Genomic DNA, 23,694 nt, shown 5'->3' with positions numbered 1-23,694 from the left:
TAAACGCCCAACTGCTGCATGTTTTGGGCGTTTAACGCCCAGTTGGTGCTTGGTCTGGGCGTTTAACGCCCAGCTGTTGCTTCTAGCTAGCGTTAAACGCCAGAAACTCCTTTATCACTGGGCATTTTTCTGAACGCCCAGGACGCTGTAAATCTGGCATTAAACGCCCAGAAGGTGCTTCTCTCTGGCGTTTAATGCCCAGATGGCTATCTCTACTGGCGTTAAACGCCCAGTAGATACTTCTTTTGGGCGTTTAGCGCCCAAAACAGCTCTTACTGGCTTTTTCGCACCAGTGAGCTTCTTTTTGCTGTTTTATCCTCTGAATCCTTCTATAACTCTGTGAACTCATGCAATTGCTATTTTACCTTGAAGATAATTAATATGAACTTGTAGAATTATCATTTAATTTAACAAATAAGCTTTGTTAATGGCTGGGTTGCCTCCCAGCAAGTGCTTCTTTATTGTCTTTAGTTGGACTGTTACTGAGCTTTAATCAAGTCTCAGTTTTGAGCATTCTTGCTCAAAATTGCTTTCAAGATAATGTTTAACTCTCTGTCCATTAACAATGAATTTTTTGTTAGAGTCATTATCCTGAAGCTCTACATATCCATATGGTGACACACTTGTAATCACATATTGTCCTCTCCACCGGGACTTCAACCTTCCGGGGAATAATCTGAGTCTAGAGTTAAACAGCAGAACTTTCTCCCCTGGCTCAAAGACTCTAGATGACAGCTTCTTATCATGCCATCTTTTTGCTTTCTCTTTGTAAATTTTTTTCATTTTCGAAATCATTGAGTCTGAATTCATCTAGCTCATTTAACTGGAGCAATCGTTTTTCTCCAGCTAACTTGGCATCAAGGTTTAGGAATTTGGTTGCCCAGTAGACCTTGTGTTCCAGTTCCACTGGCAAGTGACAGGCGTTTCCATACACAAGCTGGTATGCCCACAAAGCATCATCCAAGCTTCTTGCCCAATCCCTTCTACGGTTAATCACAGTCCGTTCCAGGATTCTTTTAAGTTCTCTATTAGAGACTTCAGCTTGCCTATTTGTCTATGGATGATATGGAGTTGCCACCCTGTGACTAACTCCATATCGAACCACAGCAGAGTAAAGCTGTTTATTGTAGAAATGAGCGCCTTCATCACTGATTAGTACTATAAGGACGCCAAATCTGCTGAAGATATGTTTTTCGAGGAATTTCAGCACTGTCTTAGTATCATTAGTGGGTGTTGCAATAGCTTCCACCCATTTGGATACATAATCCACTACCACCAGAATATAAGTGTTTGAGTATGATGGTGGGAAAGGCCCCATGAAGTCAATACCCCATACATCAAACAACTCAATCTCCAAGATTCCTTGTTGAGGCATGGCATAACTGTGAGGCAGATTGCTAGATCTTTGGCAACTGTCACAATTAAGTATAAACTCTCGTGAGTCTTTATAGAGAGTAGGCCAGTAGAAGCCACATTGGAGGACTCTTGTGGCTGTTCGCTCACTTTCAAAATGTCCTCCATACTATGATCTATGGCAATGCCAGAGGATCTTTTGTGCTTCTTCTTTAGGCACACATCTACAGATTACTCCGTCTGCATATCTCTTGAAGAGATATGGTTCATCCCACAAATAGTACTTTGCATCCGAGATCAATTTCTTGGATTGCTGCCTACTATACTCTTTGGGTATGAATCTCACAGCCTTGTAGTTTACAATGTCTGCAAACCAGGGTACTTCCTGGATGGCAAAGAGTTACTCATTCGGAAAGTTTTCAGAGATCTCAGTAAGAGGGAGGGACGCCCCTTATATTTGTTCTATTCAGGACAGGTGATCTGCTACTTGGTTCTCTGTCCCTTTCCTGTCTCTTATTTCTATATCAAACTCTTGCAGAAGTGATACCCATCTTATGAGTTTGGGTTTTGAATCCTGCTTTGTGAGTAGATATTTAAGAGCAGCATGGTCAGTGTATAGAATCACTTTTGATCCTACTAAATAAGATCTGAACTTGTCAATGGCGTAAACCACTGCAAGTAACTCTTTTTCTGTGGTTGTGTAGTTCTTTTGTGCGTTATTTAAAACACGACTAGCATAATAAATGACGTGCAGTAGGTTATCATGCCTTTGTCCCAACACTGCTCCAATGGCATGGTCACTGGCATCATACATTAGTTCAAATGTAATGTCCAGTCTGGTGCAGAGATGACTGGTGCTGTGACCTGCTTAGCTTTCAGAGTCTCAAACGCCTACAGACACTCCTTATCAAAGATAAATGGCGTGTTAGCAGCTAGTAGATTACTCAGAGGTTTTGCAATTTTTGAAAAATCTTTTATAAACCTCCAATAGAATCCTGCATGCCCCAGAAAGCTTCTGATTGCCTTAACATTGGCAGGTGATGGTAATTTTTCAATTACCTCTACCTTAGCTTGATCCACCTCTATTCCCTTGTTCGAAATTTTGTGCCCAAGAACAATTCCTTCAGTCACCATAAAGTGACATTTCTCCCAGTTTAAAACTAGATTAGTCTCTTGGCACCTCTTTAGAACAAGTGTGATGCATGAAAACTTGTCTCTCAACAAATTTCCCTTCGGCAAGTATACCGAATTGTCGTCAAGTAAAACTCAAAATAGAGTGAGGTCGAATCCCACAAGGATTGATTGGTCAAGCAACTTTAGTTAGAAGAATATGCTAGTTGAACTAAATAGAATTTAGATAGGAACTTGCAGAAATTTAAATGACTGGAAAGTAAATAACAGAAATTAAAGTGCAGAATCTTAAATGGGGATTTGGGGTAATGAGCATGAAAATAAATGGCAGAAAGTAAAGAGAATGGGTAAGATCAGAAATAGGGTAATCATTGGGTTCAGGAGATGTTGCATTCTCCGAATCAAGTTCATTCTCATCTCTTCCTCAATCAATGCATTCATTGATCTCCTTGGCAATCTTAAGTGATTGGATCCCAATTCCTTGGCAATCCAATCTCTCTAAGCTTGAACAATTGCCCAATTCCTTGATTTAATTGCTCATGGGAAGAGATGAAGTGTGGTCACTGATTATACCACATGTATTTCCAAATCAAAGTGTTGGGAGGATTACATGTCACTATATCCGCCCAAACCCCAATTTGGTCCAAGATGAGAAAGTATTTCTAGCATGATCTCCTCATCCCTTTTCCAAGGCTCAAAGGAGATTCAATTATGGAGAGTTTCTTTTCCAAGACAACTAACCAATTGAATTAAGATCGAAAGCTTTCTAGTAAGATCAAGAGAAAAGAAAGAAGAAGAAGAATGAAAACTATAATTGATCCATCAAATTACAACAGAGTCCCTAACCCAATGAAAGGGGTTTAGTTGTTCATAGCTCTAGAAATGAAAAATGGCAGAAAAGAAGAATCCATGCTAAAAGTGCAGAAAAGTAAATATACAGAGAGTAGTTCCCAAAAGTGCCAGCTCCTCTATAGTTCAAAACTACTCCTATATATACTACTCCTCTTGATCTTCTAGTGAGTTCTTCAAGTCTTGGATGTGGGCTCTGAATCTTGAGTTGAAGTAGTTCTCATCTTTAGTGGGCCCAGCTTGCAGAGAAATATGAATTAGGCTTGGGTATTTAGTGAGATTAACGTTGACTGCCATTGTGGGTTCGAGAAAGTTAGTGGCATTCACTTTTTTCACTAACGTTCCACCCTTATGTACCCATGTTAACTCCAACGTTAGTGGTCTTAACGTGACCACTAACGTTGCTGGTGGACGAAATTGTGATACTCAAAGTTGGTCTCTTTGTACTTGTATGAAATTTAAATATTGGCTCTATCAAAAATACCCCAAAGAGATCATGGTATGATGAATTGGGATCTTAATAATCCCTGGTAATGGCACGTGTGATCACAACTCCGTTCAACTAACCAGCAAGTGCACTGGATCGTCCAAGTAATACCTTACGTGAGTAAGGGTCGATCCCACGGAGATTATTGGTATGAAGCAAGCTATGGTCACCTTGTAAATCTCAGTTAGGCGGATTAAGTTGGTTTATGATAAGTTCGAAAATTAATAATAAACAGAAAATAAAATAGGATAGAAATACTTATGTAAATCAAAAGTGGGAATTTCAGATAGGCGTATGGAGATGCTGTGCTCCTCTTGAATCTCTACTTTCTTATTACATTCATCCAATCCTTCTTACTCCTTTCCATGGCAAGCTGTATATAGGGCATCACCGTTGTCAATGGCTACATCCCATCCTCTCAGTGAAAATGGTCCTATGCTCTGTCACAGCACGGCTAATCATCTGTCGGTTCTTAATCAGGTTGGAATAGAATCCCTTGATTCTTTTGTGTCTGTCACTAACGCCCAGCCTTCAGGAGTTTGAAGCTCGTCACAGTCATTCAATCCCAGAATCCTACACGGAATACCACAGACAAGGTTAGACTTTCCGGATTCCCGGAATCCTACTCGAAATACCACAGACAAGGTTAGACTTTCCGGATTCCCATGAATGCCGCCATCTATCTAGCTTATACCAGAAAGATTCTGTTGGGGAATCTAAGAGATATGCGCCCGGCCTAAGGTAGAACGGAAGTGGTTGTCAGTCTCGCGCGTTCATAGGTGAGAATGATGATGAGTGTCACGGATCATCACATTCATCAAGTTGGAGTGCAACGAATATCTTAGAACAGAAATAAAAGAGAATTGAATAGAAAGTAATAGTAATTGTATTGAAACTTGAGGTACAGTAGAGCTCCACACCCTTAATCTATGGTGTGTAGAAACTCCACAGTTGAACGCCAAGTTGTAACGTGTTTTGGGCATTCAACTCCGGGTTGTAACGTGTTTCTGGCGTTTTACTCCAGGAAGCAACATGGATATGGCGTTGAGCGCCAGTTTACGTCATCAATTCCCGAATAAAGTATGGACTATTATATATTGCGGAAAAGCTCTGGATGTCTAGTTTCCAACGCCATTGAGAGCGTGACATTTGGAGTTCTGTGGTTCCAGAAAATCCATTTCGAGTGCAGGGAGGTCAGATTCCAACAGCATCAGCAGTCCTTTGTCAGCCTCTTATCAGAGTTTTGCTCAAGTCCCTCAATTTCAGCCAGAAATTACCTGAAATCATAGAAAAACACATAAACACATAGTAAAGTCCAAAATGTGAATTTAACATAAAAGCTAATTAAAACATCCATAAAAGTAGCTTGAACTTACTAAAAACTACCTAAAAACAATGCCAAAAAGCGTATAAATTATCCGCTCATCACAACACCAAACTTAAATTGTTGCTTGACCCCAAGCAACTGAAAATCAATTAGGATAAAAAGAAGAGAATATACTATAAATTCCAAAATATCAATGAATATTAATTCTAATTAGATGAGCGAGACTTGTATCTTTTTGCTTTTGAACAGTTTTGGCATCTCACTTTTTCCTTTGAAGCTTAGAATGATTGGCATCTCTAGGAACTTAGAATTCGGATAGTGTTATTGAATTTCCTAGTTAAGTATGTTGATTCTTGAACACAGCTACTTTTAGGAGTCTTGGCCGTGGCCCTAAGCATTTTGTTTTCCAGTATTACCACCGGATACATACATGCCACAGACACATAACTGGGTGAACCTTTTCAGATTGTGACTCAGCTTTGCTAGAGTCCCCAGTTAGTGGTGTCCAGAGCTCTTAAGCACACTCTTTTGCTTTGGATCACAACTTTAACCACTCAGTCTCAGGCTTTTCACTTGGACCTGCATGCCACAAGCACATGGTTAGGGACAGCTTTGAATTAGCCGCTTAGGCCTGGATTTTATTTCCTTGGGCCCTCCTATCCATTGATGCTCAAAGCCTTGGATCCTTTTTATCCTTGTCTTTTGGTTTTAAGGGCTATTGGCTTTTTCTGCTTGCTTTTTCTTTTTCTTTCTAAATATTTTTTTTCGCCAATTTTTTTTTCTTCGCAAGCTTTTGTTTTTCACTGCTTTTTCTTGCTTCAAGAATCAATTGTATGATTTTTCAGATCATCAATAACATTTCTTTTTGTTCATCATTCTTTCAAGAGCCAACAATTTTAACATTCATAAACAACAAGATAAAAAATATGCACTGTTCAAGCATTCATTCAGAAAACAAAAAGTATTGTCACCACATCAATATAATTAAATTAAATTCAAGGATAAATTCGAAACTCATGTACTTCTTGTTCTTTTAAATTAAAAACATTTTTCATTTAAGAGAGGTGAAGGATTCATAGAATTATTCATAGCCTTAAGACATAGTTACTAAATACTAATACTCATGTAATAAAGACACAAACATAGATAAACATATAACGTAAAAAAGAAACGAAAAGCAGAAAAATTAAGGACAAGGAATGAGTCCACCTGAGTGAGGGTGGCTCCTTCTTGAAGGTCCAATGGTGCTTTTTGAGCGCCTTTATGTCTCTTCCTTGCTTCTGTTGCATGATCCCTAGTGATTTTGGTGTTCCTATCCTTAGTTGCTTCCAATAATTATGTGGAGAAACATGTATCCCCTGAGGTATCTCAGGGATTTCTTGAAGAGGGAATTTCTCATGCTCTCTTGATGTGCAGTCAAATATTCTACCACTGAGCTATAAACACTTTAGATGAGTCTTTCTATCTCCCATGACTTGGAGGTGGAAGCTTTTTGTCTTCCCTTTTCTCTCTCTTTTTTTTTCTTTTTTTTCTTTTTTTTTTTTGAGGTTTCTCTGGCCTTAGGTGTAGTATAATCACCAAGCATCCTCCTTGCATTGTTATTATTTTTGGCTGCCATCTCCTCTTCATTTTCGAAAATTTCTGTAAAGTTTTCTCTGAATTGTTGAATTTTAGTTTTTCTTGACTTCCTCTTCAGAGTCCTTTCAGGTTCAGGATCTGCTTCAATAAGAATGCCTTTTCCCTTGTTCCTGCTCATATGAAAGAGAAGAGGAAAAGAAAAGGAAGAGGAATCCTCTATGTCACAGTAAAGAGGATCCTTATTATTAGTAAAAGAAGAAAGGGGATAATGGAAGGAGAGGGATGAATAGTCTGTATAAAGAGTAAGGATAGGGGAGGTGATAAGAGATGAAGAGAAGTGTTAGTAAATAAATAAATAAATAGAAGAAGATGAGAGAGGGATTTTCAAAAATATTTTTGAAAAGGAGTTAGTAATTTCAAAAATTAAAGATGAATTAAAATTAAAAGTAAAATTTGAAACAATTAGTTAATTAAAAAGAATTTTTGAAAAAGGGGTGAGATATTTTCGAAAATTAGAGAGGAAAGAGTAGTTAAGTGGTTTTGAAAAAGATAAGAAACAAACAAAAAGTTAAATAGTTAGTTGAAAAAGATATTAAAGTCAAAATTGAAAAGATAAAAAGATAAGAAGTTAGATAAGATATTTTTAAATCAAATTTTGAAAAAGATAAAATTTTGAAAAAGATATGATAAAAAGATAATATAAAAAGATAAGATTTTTGAAAAGATAAGATTGAAAAGATAATTTTTTTTTTGAAAAGATATGATTTTAAAAGATATGGTTTTAAAAAGATATGATTGAAAATAATTTTGAAAAAGATTTGAATTTTAAAATCACAATTAATGACTTGACTCACAAGAAATCACAAGATATGATTCTATAACTTAAAATTTCAATCTTTCTTAACAAGAAAGTAACAAACTTGAAATTTTTGAATCAAAACATTAATTTTTGATGCAGTTTTTGAAAATATGATGTAAAGATAAGAAAAAGATTTTGAAAATATCTTTTTTAAAAAGATTTTTGAAATTTTCGAATATAAAAAAATGGAAAAGATATGATTTTTGAAAAAGATTTTAAAAAGATAAGATTTAAAAAGATAAAATATTTTTTTTTATTTTTGAATTTTTTTATGATGAGAGAGAAAAACACTGAAAATACTCAATGCATGAAAATTTTGGATCAAAACACATGATGCATGCAAGAACACTATGAATGTCAAGATGAACACCAAGAACACTTTGAAGATCATGATGAACATCAAGAACATATTTTTGAAGAATTTTCAATGTAAAGAAAACATGCAAGACACCAAACTTAGAAATTTGTAATGCTTGGAAAATATGAATGCAAAGATGCACATGAAAAACAACAAAAGACACAAAACAAGAAATCATCAAGATCAAACAAGAAGACTTACCAAGAACAACTTGAAGATTCTGAAGAATACCATGAATGCATGAATTTTTCGAAGAAAATGCAAGAAAAATTTTTAAAGCATGCAAATTACACCAAACTTAAAAGTTGACTCAAGACTCAAACAAGAAACACAAAATATTTTTGATTTTTATGATTTTATGATTTTTTTGTATTTTTATTATATTTTTCGAAAATAAAATTTGGAAAAATGAAAAATAAACAAAAATTTTTGGAAGATTTTTGAAAAGAAAATAAAAAGAAAATTACCTAATCTGAGCAACAAGATGAACCTTCAGTTGTCCAAACTCGAACAATCCCCGGCAACGGCGCCAAAAACTTGGTGGACGAAATTGTGATCCTCAAAGTTGGTCTCTTTGTACTTGTATGAAATTTAAATATTGCTCTATCAAAAATACCCCAAAGAGATCATGGTATGATGAATTGGGATCTTAATATTCCCTGGTAATGACACGTGTGATCACAACTCCGTTCAACTAACCAGCAAGTGCATTGGGTCGTCCAAGTAATACCTTACGTGAGTAAGGGTCGATCCCACGGAGATTGTTGGTATGAAGCAAGCTATGGTCACCTTGTAAATCTCAGTTAGGCGGATTAAGTTGGTTTATGATAAGTTAGAAAATTAATAATAAACCGAAAATAAAATAGGATAGAAATACTTATGTAAATCAAAAGTGGGAATTTCAGATAGGCGTATGGAGATGTTGTGCTCCTCTTGAATCTCTACTTTCTTATTACATTCATCCAATCCTTCTTACTCCTTTCCATGGCAAGCTGTATGTAGGGCATCACCGTTGTCAATGGCTACATCCCATCCTCTCAGTGAAAATGGTCCTATGCTCTGTCACAGCACGACTAATCATCTGTCGGTTCTCAATCAGGTTGGAATAGAATCCCTTGATTCTTTTGCGTCTGTCACTAACGCCCAGCCTTCAGGAGTTTGAAGCTCGTCACATTCATTCAATCCCAGAATCCTACTCAGAATACCACAGACAAGGTTAGACTTTCCGGATTACTGGAATCCTACTCGGAATACCACAGACAAGGTTAGACTTTCCGGATTCCCATGAATGCCGCCATCTATCTAGCTTATACCACGAAGATTCTGTTGGGGAATCTAAGAGATATGCGCCCGGCCTAAGGTAGAACGGAAGTGGTTGTCACTCACACGCGTTCATAGGTGAGAATGATAATGAGTGTCACGGATCATCATATTCATCAAGTTGGAGTGCAACGAATATCTTAGAACAGAAATAAAAGAGAATTGAATAGAAAGTAATAGTAATTGTATTGAAACTTGAGGTACAGCAGAGCTCCACACCCTTAATCTATGGTGTGTAGAAACTCCACCATTGAAAATACATAAGTGAAAGGTTCAGGCATGGCCGAATGGCCAGCCCCCATGGTCTAAGGACTAGGCATCCCGAGATCTTTAATACACTAGTAAAAAGTTCTATTTATAATAAACTAGCTATTAGGGTTTAGAGAAGTAAGTAATTGAAGCATAAATCCACTTCCGGGGCCCACTTGGTGTATGTTTGGGCTGAGCTTGATCTATCCACGAGCTGAGGCTTTTATTGGAGTTGAACGCCAAGTTGTAACGTGTTTTGGGCGTTCAACTCCGGGTCGTGACGTGTTTCTGGCGTTTTACTCCAGGCAGCAACATGGAACTGGCGTTGAGCGCCAGTTTACGTCGTCAATTCCCGAATAAAGTATGGACTATTATATATTGTGGGAAAGCTCTGGATGTCTACTTTCCAACGCCATTAAGAGCGCGCCATTTGGAGTTCTCTAGCTCCAAAAATTCCATTTCGAGTGCAGGGAGGTCAGATTCCAGCAGCATCAGCAGTCCTTTGTCAGCCTCTTATCAGAGTTTTGCTCAAGTCCCTCAATTTCAGCCAGAAATTACCTGAAATCACAGAAAAACACACAAACACATAGTAAAGTCCAGAAATTTGAATTTAACATAAAAACTAATTAAATCATCCCTAAAAGTAGCTTGAACTTACTAAAAACTACCTAAAAACAATGCCAAAAAGCGTATAAATTATCCGCTCATCACAACACCAAACTTAAATTGTTGCTTGTCCCCAAGCAACTGAAAATCAATTAGGATAAAAAGAAGAGAATATACTATAAATTCTAAAATATCAATGAATATTAATTCTAATTAGATGAGCGGGACTTGTATCTTTTTGCTTCTGAACAGTTTTGGCATCTCACTTTTTCCTTTGAAGCTTTGAATGATTGGCATCTCTAGGAACTTAGAATTTCGGATAGTGTTATTGACTTTCCTAGTTAAGTATGTTGATTCTTGAACACAGCTACTTTTAGGAGTCTTGGCCGTGGCCCTAAGCATTTTGTTTTCCAGTATTACCACCGGATACATACATGCCACAGACACATAACTGGGTGAACCTTTTCAGATTGTGACTCAGCTTTGCTAGAGTCCCCAGTTAGTGGTGTCCAGAGCTCTTAAGCACACTCTTTTGCTTTGGATCACAACTTTAACCACTCAGTCTCAAGCTTTTCACTTGGACCTGCATGCCACAAGCACATGGTTAGGGACAGCTTTGAATTAGCCGCTTAGGCCTGTATTTTATTTCCTTGGCCCTCCTATCCATTGATGCTCAAAGCCTTGGATCCTTTTTATCCTTGTCTTTTGGTTTTAAGGGCTATTGGCTTTTTCTGCTTGCTTTTTCTTTTTCTTTCTAAATATTTTTTTCGCCAATTTTTTTTTCTTCGCAAGCTTTTGTTTTTCACTGCTTTTTCTTGCTTCAAGAATCAATTGTATGATTTTTCAGATCATCAATAACATTTTTTTTTGTTCATCATTCTTTCAAGAGCCAACAATTTTAACATTCATAAACAACAAGATAAAAAATATGCACTGTTCAAGCATTTATTCAGAAAACAAAAAGTATTGTCACCACATCAATATAATTAAATTAAATTCAAGGATAAATTCGAAACTCATGTACTTCTTGTTCTTTTGAATTAAAAACATTTTTCATTTAAGAGAGGTGAAGGATTCATAGAATTATTCATAGCCTTAAGACATAGTTACTAAATACTAATACTCATGTAATAAAGACACAAATATAGATAAACATATAACATAAAAAAAACGAAAAGCAGAAAAATTAAGGACAAGGAATGAGTCCACCTGAGTGAGGGTGGCGCCTTCTTGAAGGTCCAATGGTGCTTTTTGAGCTCCTTTATGTCTCTTCCTTGCTTCTGTTGCATGATCCCTAGTGATTTTGGTGTTCCTATCCTTAGTTGCTTCCAATAATTATGTGGAGGAACATATATCCCCTGAGGTATCTCAGGGATTTCTTGAAGAGGGAATTTCTCATGCTCTCTTGATGTGCAGTCAAATATTCTACCACTGAGCTATAAACACTTTAGATGAGTCTTTCCATCTCCCATGACTTGGAGGTGGAAGCTTTTTGTCTTCCTTTTCTCTCTTTTTTTTCTTTTTTTTTCTTTTTTTTTTTTGAGGTTTCTCTGGCCTTAGGTGTAGTATAATCACCAAGCATCCTCCTTGCATTGTTATTATTTTCGGCTGCCATCTCCTCTTCTTTTTCGAAAATTTCTGTAAAGTTTTCTCTGAATTGTTGAATTTTAGTTTCTCTTGACTTCCTCTTCAGAGTCCTTTCAGGTTCAGGATCTGCTTCAATAAGAATGCCTTTTCCCTTGTTCCTGCTCATATGAAAGAGAAGAGGAAAAGAAAATGAAGAGGAATCCTCTATGTCACAGTAAAGAGGATCCTTATTATTAGTAGAAGAAGAAAGGGGATAATGGAAGGAGAGGGATGAATAGTCTGTATAAAGAGTAAGGATAGGGGAGGTGATAAGAGATGAAGAGAAGTGTTAGTAAATAAATAAATAAATAGAAGAAGATGAGAGAGGGATTTTCGAAAATATTTTTGAAAAGGAGTTAGTAATTTCGAAAATTAAAGATGAATTAAAATTAAAATTAAAATTTGAAACAATTAGTTAATTAAAAAGAATTTTTGAAAAAGGGGTGAGATATTTTCGAAAATTAGAGAGGAAAGAGTAGTTAGGTGGTTTTGAAAAAGATAAGAAACAAACAAAAAGTTAATTAGTTAGTTGAAAAAGATATTAAAGTCAAAATTGAAAAGATAAGAAGATAAGAAGTTAGATAAGATATTTTTAAATCAAATTTTGAAAAAGATAAAATTTTGAAAAAGATATGATAAAAAGATAAGATAAAAAGATAAGATTGTTGAAAAGATAAGATTGAAAAGATAATTTTTTTTTGAAAAGATATGATTTTAAAAGATATGGTTTTAAAAAGATATGATTGAAATTAGTTTTGAAAAAGATTTGAATTTTAAAATCACAATTAATGACTTGACTCACAAGAAATCACAAGATATGATTCTATAACTTAAAATTTCAATCTTTCTTAACAAGAAAGTAACAAACTTGAAATTTTTGAATCAAAACATTAATTTTTGATGCAATTTTCGAAAATATGATGTAAGGATAAGAAAAAGATTTTGAAAAATATCTTTTTTAAAAAGATTTTTGAAATTTTCGAATATAAAAAAATGGAAAAGATATGATTTTTGAAAAAGATTTTAAAAAGATAAGATTTAAAAAGATAAGATATTTTTTATTTTTGAATTTTTTTATGATGAGAGAGAAAAACACTGAAAATACTCGATGCATGAAAATTTTGGATCAAAACACATGATGCATGCAAGAACACTATGAATGTCAAGATGAACACCAAGAACACTTTGAAGATCATGATGAACATCAAGAACATATTTTTGAAGAATTTTCAATGTAAAGAAAACATGCAAGACACCAAACTTAGAAATTTGTAATGCTTGGAAAATATGAATGCAAAGATGCACATGAAAAACAACAAAAGACACAAAACAAGAAATCATCAAGATCAAACAAGAAGACTTACCAAGAACAACTTGAAGATCCTGAAGAATACCATGAATGCATGAATTTTTCGAAGAAAATGCAAGAAAATTTTTTAAAGCATGCAATTGACACCAAACTTAAAAGTTGACTCAAGACTCAAAAAAGAAACACAAAATATTTTTTATTTTTATGATTTTATGATTTTTTTGTATTTTTATTATATTTTTCGAAAATAAAATTTGGAAAAACAAAAAATAAAGAAAAATTTTTGAAAGATTTTTGAAAAGAAAATAAAAAGAAAATTAACTAATCTGAGCAACAAGATGAACCTTCAGTTGTCCATACTCGAACAATCCCCGGCAACGGCGCCAAAAACTTGGTGGACGAAATTGTGATCCTCAAAGTTGGTCTCTTTGTACTTGTATGAAATTTAAATATTGGCTCTATCAAAAATACCCCAAAGAGATCATGGTATGATGAATTGGGATCTTAATAATCCCTGGTAATGGCACGTGTGATCACAACTCCGTTCAACTAACCAGCAAGTGCACTGGGTCGTCCATGTAATACCTTACATGAGTAAGGGTCGATCCCACGGAGATTGTTGGTATGAAGCAAGCTATGGTCACCTTGTAAATCTCAGTTAGGCGGATTAAGTTGGTTTATGATAAGTTCGAAAATTAATAATAACCAGAAAATAAAATAGGATAGAAATACTTATGTAAATCAAAAGTGGGAATTTCAGATAGGCGTATGGAGATGCTGTGCTCCTCTTGAATCTCTACTTTCTTATTACATTCATCCAATCCTTCTTACTCCTTTCCATGGCAAGCTGTATGTAGGGCATCACCGTTGTCAATGGCTACATCCCATCCTCTCAGTGAAAATGGTCCTATGCTCTGTCACAGCACGGCTAATCATCTGTTGGTTCTCAATCAGGTTGGAATAGAATCCCTTGATTCTTTTGCGTCTGTCACTAACGCCCAGCCTTCAGGAGTTTGAAGCTCGTCACAGTCATTCAATCCCAGAATCCTACTCGGAATACCACAGACAAGGTTAGACTTTCCGGATTCCCGGAATCCTACTCGGAATACCAGAGACAAGGTTAGACTTTCTGGATTCCCATGAATGCCGCCATCTATCTAGCTTATACCACGAAGATTCTGTTGGGGAATCTAAGAGATATGCGCCCGGCCTAATGTGTAGAATGGAAGTGTTTGTCAGTCACGCGCGTTCATAGGTGAGAATGATGATGAGTGTCACGGATCATCACATTCATCAAGTTGTAGTGCAACGAATATCTTAGAACAGAAATAAAAGAGAATTGAATAGAAAGTAATAGTAATTGTATTGAAACTTGAGGTACAGCAGAGCTCCACACCCTTAATCTATGGTGTGTAGAAACTCCACCGTTGAAAATACATAAGTGAAAGGTTCAGGCATGGCCGAATCACCAGCTCCCATGGTCTAAGGACTAGATGTCCCGAGATCTCTAATACACTAGTAAAAAGTTCTATTTATAATAAACTAGCTACTAGGGTTTAGAGAAGTAAGTAATTGATGCATAAATCCACTTTCGGGGCCCACTTGGTGTATGTTTGGGCTGAGATTGATCTATCCACGAGCTGAGGCTTTTATTGGAGTTGAACGCCAAGTTGTAACGTGTTTTGGGCGTTCAACTCCGGGTCGTGACGTGTTTCTGGCGTTTTACTCCAGGCAGCAACATGGAACTGGCGTTGAGCGCCAGTTTATGTCGTCAATTCCCGAATAAAGTATGGACTATTATATATTGCAGGAAAGCTCTGGATGTCTACTTTCCAACGCCATTGAGAGCGCGCCATTTGGAGTTCTGTAGCTCCAAAAAATCCATTTCGAGTGCAGGGAGGTCAGATTCCAGCAGCATCAGCAGTCCTTTGTCAGCCTCTTATCAGAGTTTTGCTCAAGTCCCTCAATTTCAGCCAGAAATTACCTGAAATCACAGAAAAACACACAAACATATAGTAAAGTCCAGAAATATGAATTTAACATAAAAACTAATTAAATCATCCCTAAAAGTAGCTTGAACTTACTAAAAACTACCTAAAAACAATGCCAAAAAGCGTATAAATTATCCGCTCATCAGTTGCCTTCTCAATTTTTGGCCAACGTTATTGGGACTCACTTTTCCCAATAACATTGGCTTATACCCCTTCGCAAATGTTATTGGGAATCACTTTTCCCATTAACGTTGCTTGGTGCCTTTTGTTCCTACGTTAGAGTTCACGTTAGTGTAGCTAACGTGACTCTTAACGTGGGTGTGTCTCACCTTCGAGAGCGTTAGTGACACTCACCCTTGTCACTAACGCTCCAAATGCCCAAATTATCTACGTTAGAACTCATGTTAACTAAGTTGACGTGGCTCTTAACGTAGTAGTGATGCCATCTTCCAATGTTAGTGACAAAAGTGAGTGTCACTAACGTTGGCTCTTTGATCTCAACTCCACGTTAACTTTCACGTTAATAGTCTTAACGTGAAAGTTAACGTAGGCAATGCTAGTTGGTCCAACGTTAGTGACAAAAGTGAGTGTCACTAACGTTGGCTTTTGTTTTCCTCTTCCACGTTAGAGTTCACGTTAACTAAGTTAACGTGACTCTTAACGTGGATCATTGCTAAGTTTTCCAACATTAGTGGTGTTCACGTTTTCTCTTAATGTTGGAGTTCTCTTTTGCTTCTACGTTAACTACCACGTTAACTTAGTTAACATGGCAAGTAACGTGAGCTATGGATGGCTTCGCAGGCGTTATTGGTGATCACTTTTCTCATTAACGTTGCAAGCTTTTTTTACCATTCCACGTTAGTGTTCAAGTTAACTAGGTTAATGTGAATACTAACGTGGTTCTTCCTTGCTTTCTTTGCCCTGAAATTAAGCAATTAAAGTGCATCAAAGCTCTAGCCAAAGTCATAAGATTATGCATCATCAATTTATCATGCAATTCTAGCAAAATTCTCATGAAATCATGCAAAGTTCACACTAGTTGCTTGAATCAAGGTGTGAGTGTATTTTCATCCAAAACTTGTCTTATTCACTAAGAAAATGCATGAAACTACCCTAAAACAGTAAAGAAAAGGTCAGTGAAACTGGCCTAGATGCCCTGACATCACAACACCAAACTTAAAGCTTGATTGTCCCTAAGCAAGTACTGAAGCATAAGAAGAATGAAATAAAAGAACAAGAAGATAAAATAGAAGTAGAATTCCTGGTTTTTGGGGTTTCATGCATAGCAACTTAGGTTCCTCCCCTTTAGGTTTCAAGCCTTTATCAACTCCTTGGTCACTTTCTTGATTGCATCCTTTGAGACTTCTTTCTTATTGAACCTTCCTTCTTTTTCAAAGTTTATTTTTCTTTTTGCTAAGTGCTTTGTAAGAGGGCGACTCTTTATGATAAGCTTTCAGCCAACACTCCCAAACCAGTTGGTTTAAGGTGCTAGGTGTTAAGACACCCCTAAGGACTTACTTCCTCAAGTCTCTTTCCCTCATACATACACACCACAGGCACATGGTTTGTTATTTTCCTTTCTTGAGACCTTGGTGTCCAGCACCTCTTTGGGTTACTAAGTGTTCTGTAGCAAAGGTTACTCTTGATAGTGGACTTTCAGCTGATAATCCCGGATTAGTTAATCCAAGTTACCAAGTGATAAGGCACCCTTAAGAGCTTATTCATCCAAGTATATCCCTTGTACATAAACACCACAGACACATGCCTCAATTTTGAAACCCTTGGTGCCTAGCATTGTTTCTTATTGTGTTTCTTTTTTTTTTCACTTTTATTGCTCTTTCTCTTTTCTTATTGGGATCTTATTGTTTAATTAGTCTCAAAGGATGTTTCTCAAACATAGGACTTAGGATAGATAGTTGCTTTCTTTCCTTATTTGGTGAACCATCTTAGCTTACTAATCATCCTACCACAAACATTCAGAATGCACTTCACAAAATAACTCCACTCTTGTTCTTTTCATAACATTTTCTTTTTGATTAACTTAAAGAGACAATCATACAAGTAAGAAAGATGAAAGTGAATACTCAAGACATTAAGCTAGCAAATTTAGATGTGAATAAAGAGGAACAAGTAAAAGATGCAGGTTCTATTCAATCATTTTTTGCATAGAGTTCTGCAGCTCGAGATGGTTTGAAACAACCTCATGATATCTTCCTTGGTATTCTTGTCCTAATATTTACATCCCTGTCTGTTTCCTTGGATGATGGGGTATGCTCATTCCCTGAGATTGATTGAATTCCTGCAACACTATTGAAAGTTGCTTGTTCTCCAAGCACTTGGAAAAGGGTTAGCATGCATGTGTGCTTGTGAGCTTCAGAACTTAACTTGGTGTGTGAACACCAAACTTAGTTCTTTGCTTACTTGACAAATTGGATGCATGTAAGAACCTTGTGTGCTTTTTATTAAGAAACAACTATGAGCTAAAAAGATGATCTATATCTTAGAGGTTAAGCCTCTGTCAAGTAAGTTCTCTAATTGCTAGAGGAATGCTTCATCACTAAGGGTTGCAATGCACTCTTCAGCTGGAGTTTTGGTGGAACACCAAACTTAGAGTCCTATATTCACCCTTGAATTATTTTTGATGTGTAACACCAAACTTAGCTCCTCACACTATAGAGAATCCAACTTGAAATTTTTATTGAAAGACTTATGAAAAGAGAATTACCTCAGGTTGGGTTGCCTCCCAACAAAGCGCTTTTTTAGCATCGCTAGCTCGACGATTCTTTCCTTAGTTGAGGTTATACTTCTGTTTGGGGGTCTCCTTCATGCTGCCCAATTAGTGTTTGAGTCTTTGTCCATTCACGATGAATTTTCTCTTTGAGCCTTCTTCCATTATTTCTATATGTCCATAAGGTGAGACTTTTGTGACTAGAAAGGGTCCCGACCATCTTGATTTGAGTTTCCCAGGAAAGAATTTCAGTCTAGAGTTGTAGAGAAGCACATGTTGCCCTTCTTCGAAACTTCTGGGTACCAAATTGAGATCATGTCTCCTTTTGCTTTTTCCTTATAGATCTTGGTATTTTCATAGGCTTGAGATCTAAATTCTTCCAATTCTTGAAGCTGCAGGACCCTTTTTTCACCAACAGCAGAGCTATCTAGGTTCAGTGTTTTAAGGGCCCAGGAGGCCTTGCGCTCCAGCTCTAATGGCAAGTGACAAGCCTTACCATACACCAGTTGATATGGGGACATCCCAATTGGTGTTTTGAAGGCTGTCCTGTATACCCAAAGAGCATCATCTAGCTTCTTTGCCCAGTCCTTTCTTGATATTCCCACAGTCTTTTCCAGAATCATTTTCAACTCTCGGTTAGATATCTCTGTTTGCCCACTTGTTTGGGGATGATAAGGTATGGTAACCTTATGCTTTACCCCATATTACAGGAGTAGGGCTTCCAATGGTCTATTGCAGAAATGGCTCCCTCCGTCACTGATGAGGGCTCGTGGGACTCCAAACCTGGTGAAGATATTCCTTCGAAGAAAGTTTATGACTACCTTATTATCATTAGTTGGGGTTGCCACTGCCTCCACCCACTTAGATACATAGTCTACTGCCACCAAGATAAAATTGTTTGAATATGAGGGTGGGAATGGTCCCATGAAATCGATTCCCCATACATTAAACAGTTCAAGCTCTAGAATGTATTGCTGTGGCATCTCATTTCTCTTGGGCAGGTTGCCAGCCCTTTGGCATTCGTTGCAGCTTCTCACTAATTCCTTAGCATCTTTGAAGATAGTGGGCCAGAAGAACCCACATTGCAGCACCTTTGCGGCAGTTCTTTCTCCTCCAAAGTGACCTCCATAACTAGCACTATGGTAACTCCACAGGACCCTTCGTCCTTCTTCTTCTGAGATGCACCTCCTAAGGATTCCATCTGAGCATTTCTTAAAGAGATAGGGTTCATCCCAAATGAAATACTTGGCATCATTGATGAGTTTCCTTCTTTGATATTTGTTGATTCCAAGGGGTAAGTCACCGGCTGCTTTGAAATTGGCAATATCCGCAAACCAAGGTGCTTTATAAATCATCATTAGCTGCTCATCTGGGAAGAATTCATTTACACTTGTATCATGGGCATTATCCTTCTCACAAGGGATTCTGGATAGATGGTCTGCCACTTTTTTCTCCACACCCTTTTTGTCTCTAATTTCAATATTGAACTCCTACAACAATAAGATCCATCTTATTAGTCTTGGTTTTGACTCTTGTTTGGCAAATAGATATTTGAGTTATGTGTGATCAGTGAAAACAATAACTTTAGAGCCAATAAGATATGATCTAAATTTGTCAAATGCAAAAACTATTGCCAGCAACTCCTTTTCGGTAGTGGTATAATTCCTTTGAGTATCATTAAGGACCTTGCTGGCATAGTATATGACATGCACCAAATTTTCTTTTCTCTGTCCTAACACTGTCCCAACTGCGAAATCAGATGCATCACACATCAGTTCGAATGGTAAATTCCAATCAGGTAGGGTGATGATAGGAGCTGAGGATAGCCTCTTTTTCAAGTTTTCAAATGCTAGCATGCATTTCTCATCAAAAATAAATGGTGTATCAGACATTAGGAGATTACTTAAGGGCTTGGCTATCTTTGAAAAATCTTTAATAAACCTTCTGTAGAAGCCAGCATGTCCCAAAAAGCTCCTAATCGCCTTGACATCACTTGGTAGAGGTAACTTTTCAATTAGCTCCACCTTAGCTCTGTCTACCTCAATGCCTTTATTAGAAACTTTATGGCCAAGAACTATTCCCTCTGTCACCATGAAATGACATTTTTCCCAGTTCAAGACTAAATTGGTTTCTTGACACCTTTTTAATACCAAGGCAAGATGGTTTAGGCAATTAGGGAAGGAATCTCCAAATACTGAGAAGTCATCCATGAAAACTTCAATGAACTTCTATATCATATCTGAAAAGATGGAGAGCATGCAGCGTTGAAACGTTGCAGGTGCATTATATAGCCCAAATGGCATGCGCCTGTAGGCAAACACTCCATATGGGCAGGTAAATGATGTTTTCTCTTGGTCTCTTGGATCAACCACTATTTGGTTATGTCCTGAATAACCATCTAGAAAATAATAATAGGCATGTCCCGCAAGTCTTTCCAACATTTGATCTATGAAGGGAAGTGGGAAATGATCTTTTCTTGTGGCTTCATTGAGCTTCCTGTAGTCAATACACATTCTTCAGTCTGTGATGGTTCTTGTAGGGATTAGCTCATTCCTTTCGTTGGGCACCACAATGATTCCTCCTTTCCTGGGAACCACTTGAACTGGACTGACCCATTGGCTATCTGAAATTAGATAGATTACTCCTCCCTGCCACAACTTCATAACTTCTTTCTGCACTACTTTCTTCATTGCTAGATTTAACCTTCTTTGGGGCTAAATGGAAGGTTTGGCACCTTCTTCCAAGAGTATCTTATGCATGCATATGGCTGAACTGATTCCTTTCAAGTCAGCAAGTATCCATCCAATGGCATCCTTATGCTTTTGTAAGACTTGAAGCAACTCTTCCTCTTGTTCTTGGCTGAGGGCTGAATTTATGATCACTAGATAACTTTTATTTTCTCCCAAGTATGCATACTTGAGAGTGGTTGGCAGTGCTTTAAGCTCCAGTTGGGGCACTTCTTTTCTTTCCTCCTTTTCTTCTAGCATGCCTTGAACATGTATTTCAGCGGCTGCAGCTTCTTCGCTTGCTGCTAATTCTTCTTCTGTTGACGCTTCAAGTTCTTCATCAAGAGTTTCTTGTACCAAGGCTTCTACGGAGTCCAACCTTATACATTATCCCAATGAGTTGTGTGGGTAACTCATGGCCTTAAACACATTGAATGTCATTTTTTTCTCATGTAATCTAAGGACAAGTTCACCCTTTTGGACATCAATAATGGCTTCGGCAGTGGCTAAAAATGGCCTTCCCAGGATGATGGAAGTCTTAGCTCCTTCCTCCATGTCTAATACCACGAAATCTGCTGGAAGATGAAGTCTCCCACATTCACCAACAAATCTTTTACTATCCCATGGGGAAATTTGAATGATCTGTCTGCTAGTTGCAGGGCCATTCTTGTTGGTTTGGCTTCCTCAATCTTCATTTTTTTCATCATTGCTAGAGACATTATATTTATACTGGCTCCTAGATCACATAAAGCCTTTTCCACAGTGATTTCCTCAATGATACAAGGTGTTCCGAGGGTTACCTGAAACGTGCAGCTCGGTCTTCCGGCAAGGCCCGAGGTGGTGGGTCTGAGACCCGAGCTGGTTGTGCTGAACGGCGGGGGGTTGTACCTGCAATGACACTCCGATGCTTAAGTTAGCATGGGTCCAAGTAGATATCAAGTAGAATTAGAGTATGAGTTATACCTGGGTGCTCCAGTGTATTTATAGTAGTTGGCTGCGATCATCCCTGGATAAGATATTCTTATCTTATCTTATCTTTTGGGAGATTCATCTTTATCTTTGCGGAACCGCCTTTCCCAGGCCCTTTCGGCCTTTAGGTTTTGGGCTTAGTTCCTTCTGATGGGCCTTTCTTTGGCCTGTTTGTCCGAGGTCCGACCTCGAACGTGGGCCTTAGGTCGAGGTCGGGCCTTCTATCAGCTTTACCGAGTTTGGAGAGCTCGGTCAGGGTATGAACAGTGCCCCTGCCCGAGTTCGTCTTTTTTCGGAAGGTCGAGCTCGGGCATAGTAGTTTTTCAAAATTTGAAAACGGTCGTTTCAGCATTTATTGCTTGTTACCGTTTCTTCCTCGATTTCCGTGCGGCGCTCTGTGGAGGCTTTATTTATTTGCCCCTTTCTTCATTTTTCTTTGTTTATTCATCACTTCTTTTCGAGCATCTTCTCTTCTTTCTCTCTGTTCTTCGTCTTCCATTTTTTGTGCGTTTTTTCAGAGTTCTTTTCTGCGCCGCCGTTCTTCCTTTCGTCGGAGCTCGTCGCTTTCTTCTTTTCCAGGTTTGCTTTTTTCGCTTTTATTCTTCGTACGCTTCTTTTTTCTGATATCTTCTATGCCCGGGTTGCCCCGAAAAGAGGCGCCGCTATTGCTTTGTATGTGTGTGTGGGGGGACTCTTTTCTCCGATCCATTTTTGTTATTCGAGTTGCTGCCTTCTTGTTTGTAAAAAAACTTTGCTTTCTTTTGTTTTTGTTGAATTTGGTTTTTCTGCCTTTGTGTGATTTTTGTCTTGCTGTTGTATTCTTTCTTTGTAGGCAAGATTTTTTTTATGTCTCGAAAGGTGTTTCAAGCAATGTCGACCAAGATTCCGAGTGGTCTAGGTTGGGTAGATCCTGCTCCTTTAAGGGTCCCGTCTGTTGTAGATTCTGAGTATCTGATTAGGTTCCGTAGGGAGTGTAGTTTGTGAGAACAGGGAGTCTGAGCGGGATTACGAGTTAGCAGCCCCGGAGTCCGAGGAGAGGGTATGTTTTCCGCCGTTAGAGAGTTCCGAGAAACTTTTCTTCTATGCTTATGATTGTTTCTTCTCCAAGCTAGGTGTCCGTCTTCCTTTCACCGACCTGGAATCCGAGGTCCTTTGGTCTTGTAACCTTGCCCCTACACAACTCCATCCGAACTCTTGGGCGTTTTTAAAGCTTTTCCAACTTTTGTGTCAGATTTTAGGCGTCTCCCCTTCTGTTTCTCTTTTTTCTTATCTGTTTGTACTGACGAAGCCGGGGTCGGGTGCTGGGAAGGTGTCCTGGGTTTCGTTTAGGGCTAACCAGGGTAGGAAATTTTGCACTTTGTATGATGAGTCGTTTCACGATTTCAAAAACTGTTACTTCAAAGTCCGGGCTGTTGGAGATGTCCGACCTTTTTTCTTAGATGAGAGTGGGGAGCCTTCGTTTCCTCTTTGTTGGCAAGAGAGTGTGGTGTCGGTTAAGTACACTTTCGAGAGTCTAGATGAGGTGGAACAGGCTTTCGTTGGTGTGTTGAGCAGTCTATGGGGTCGGGCACCTCACTTGGATACGAAGAAAATGTTGGGAGATCCAAGCCTTCTCCGTTCCGAGTTAGGTAGTTCCCGACCTCTTTTTGAGATTTCATTTTCATATTTTGACTTTGTTTTGATCTTTCTGTTTGATAACCTCTTTGTTTCGTTTCTGCAGAGATGTCTTCTCAGGCTGATTCTATGAAGTTTCTCCGTCGAGCGAAGAAATCTGCGGCATCTCGGAATATCGAGGCTGAAGCTTCTCCCCGACCTTCTCCGCAGAAGACTACAATTGGTGTTCAGACTCGGTCGAAGACCATTCCGGTCCCTCAGTTTCGACCTCGGGTCCTCCCCCCAAGAAACAGAAGACTTCCCGAGAGCCTGCTGGTTTCAATGACAAGGATTTCGATGCTCTCGGTTGGGTTGAGCAGCACATTCTTCCTCAGACTTTTATTTCTACTGATGATGCGTCCATGGAGCATCACTTTCAGTATATGGCGCGGAGTTGTGTTCGGATGGCTAGCCTTCATGCCGCCATTGCTCGGGAGTTTAAGAAAGCTCCCCTTGGGGCGACCAGCTCCCGACTTGAGAAGGCCCGGTCCGAGCTTGATAAGGTTAGTCAGCTGAAGGATGCTAGGATTGCCGAGCTGGAGGAGTCTTTGGAGGAAGAGAAGACTAGGGCTACC

Source organism: Arachis stenosperma, chromosome 4 (assembly GCF_014773155.1).
Source record: "Arachis stenosperma cultivar V10309 chromosome 4, arast.V10309.gnm1.PFL2, whole genome shotgun sequence".
In the NCBI taxonomy this organism is placed as follows: domain Eukaryota; kingdom Viridiplantae; phylum Streptophyta; class Magnoliopsida; order Fabales; family Fabaceae; genus Arachis; species Arachis stenosperma.
This window is presented reverse-complemented; position numbering follows the sequence as displayed.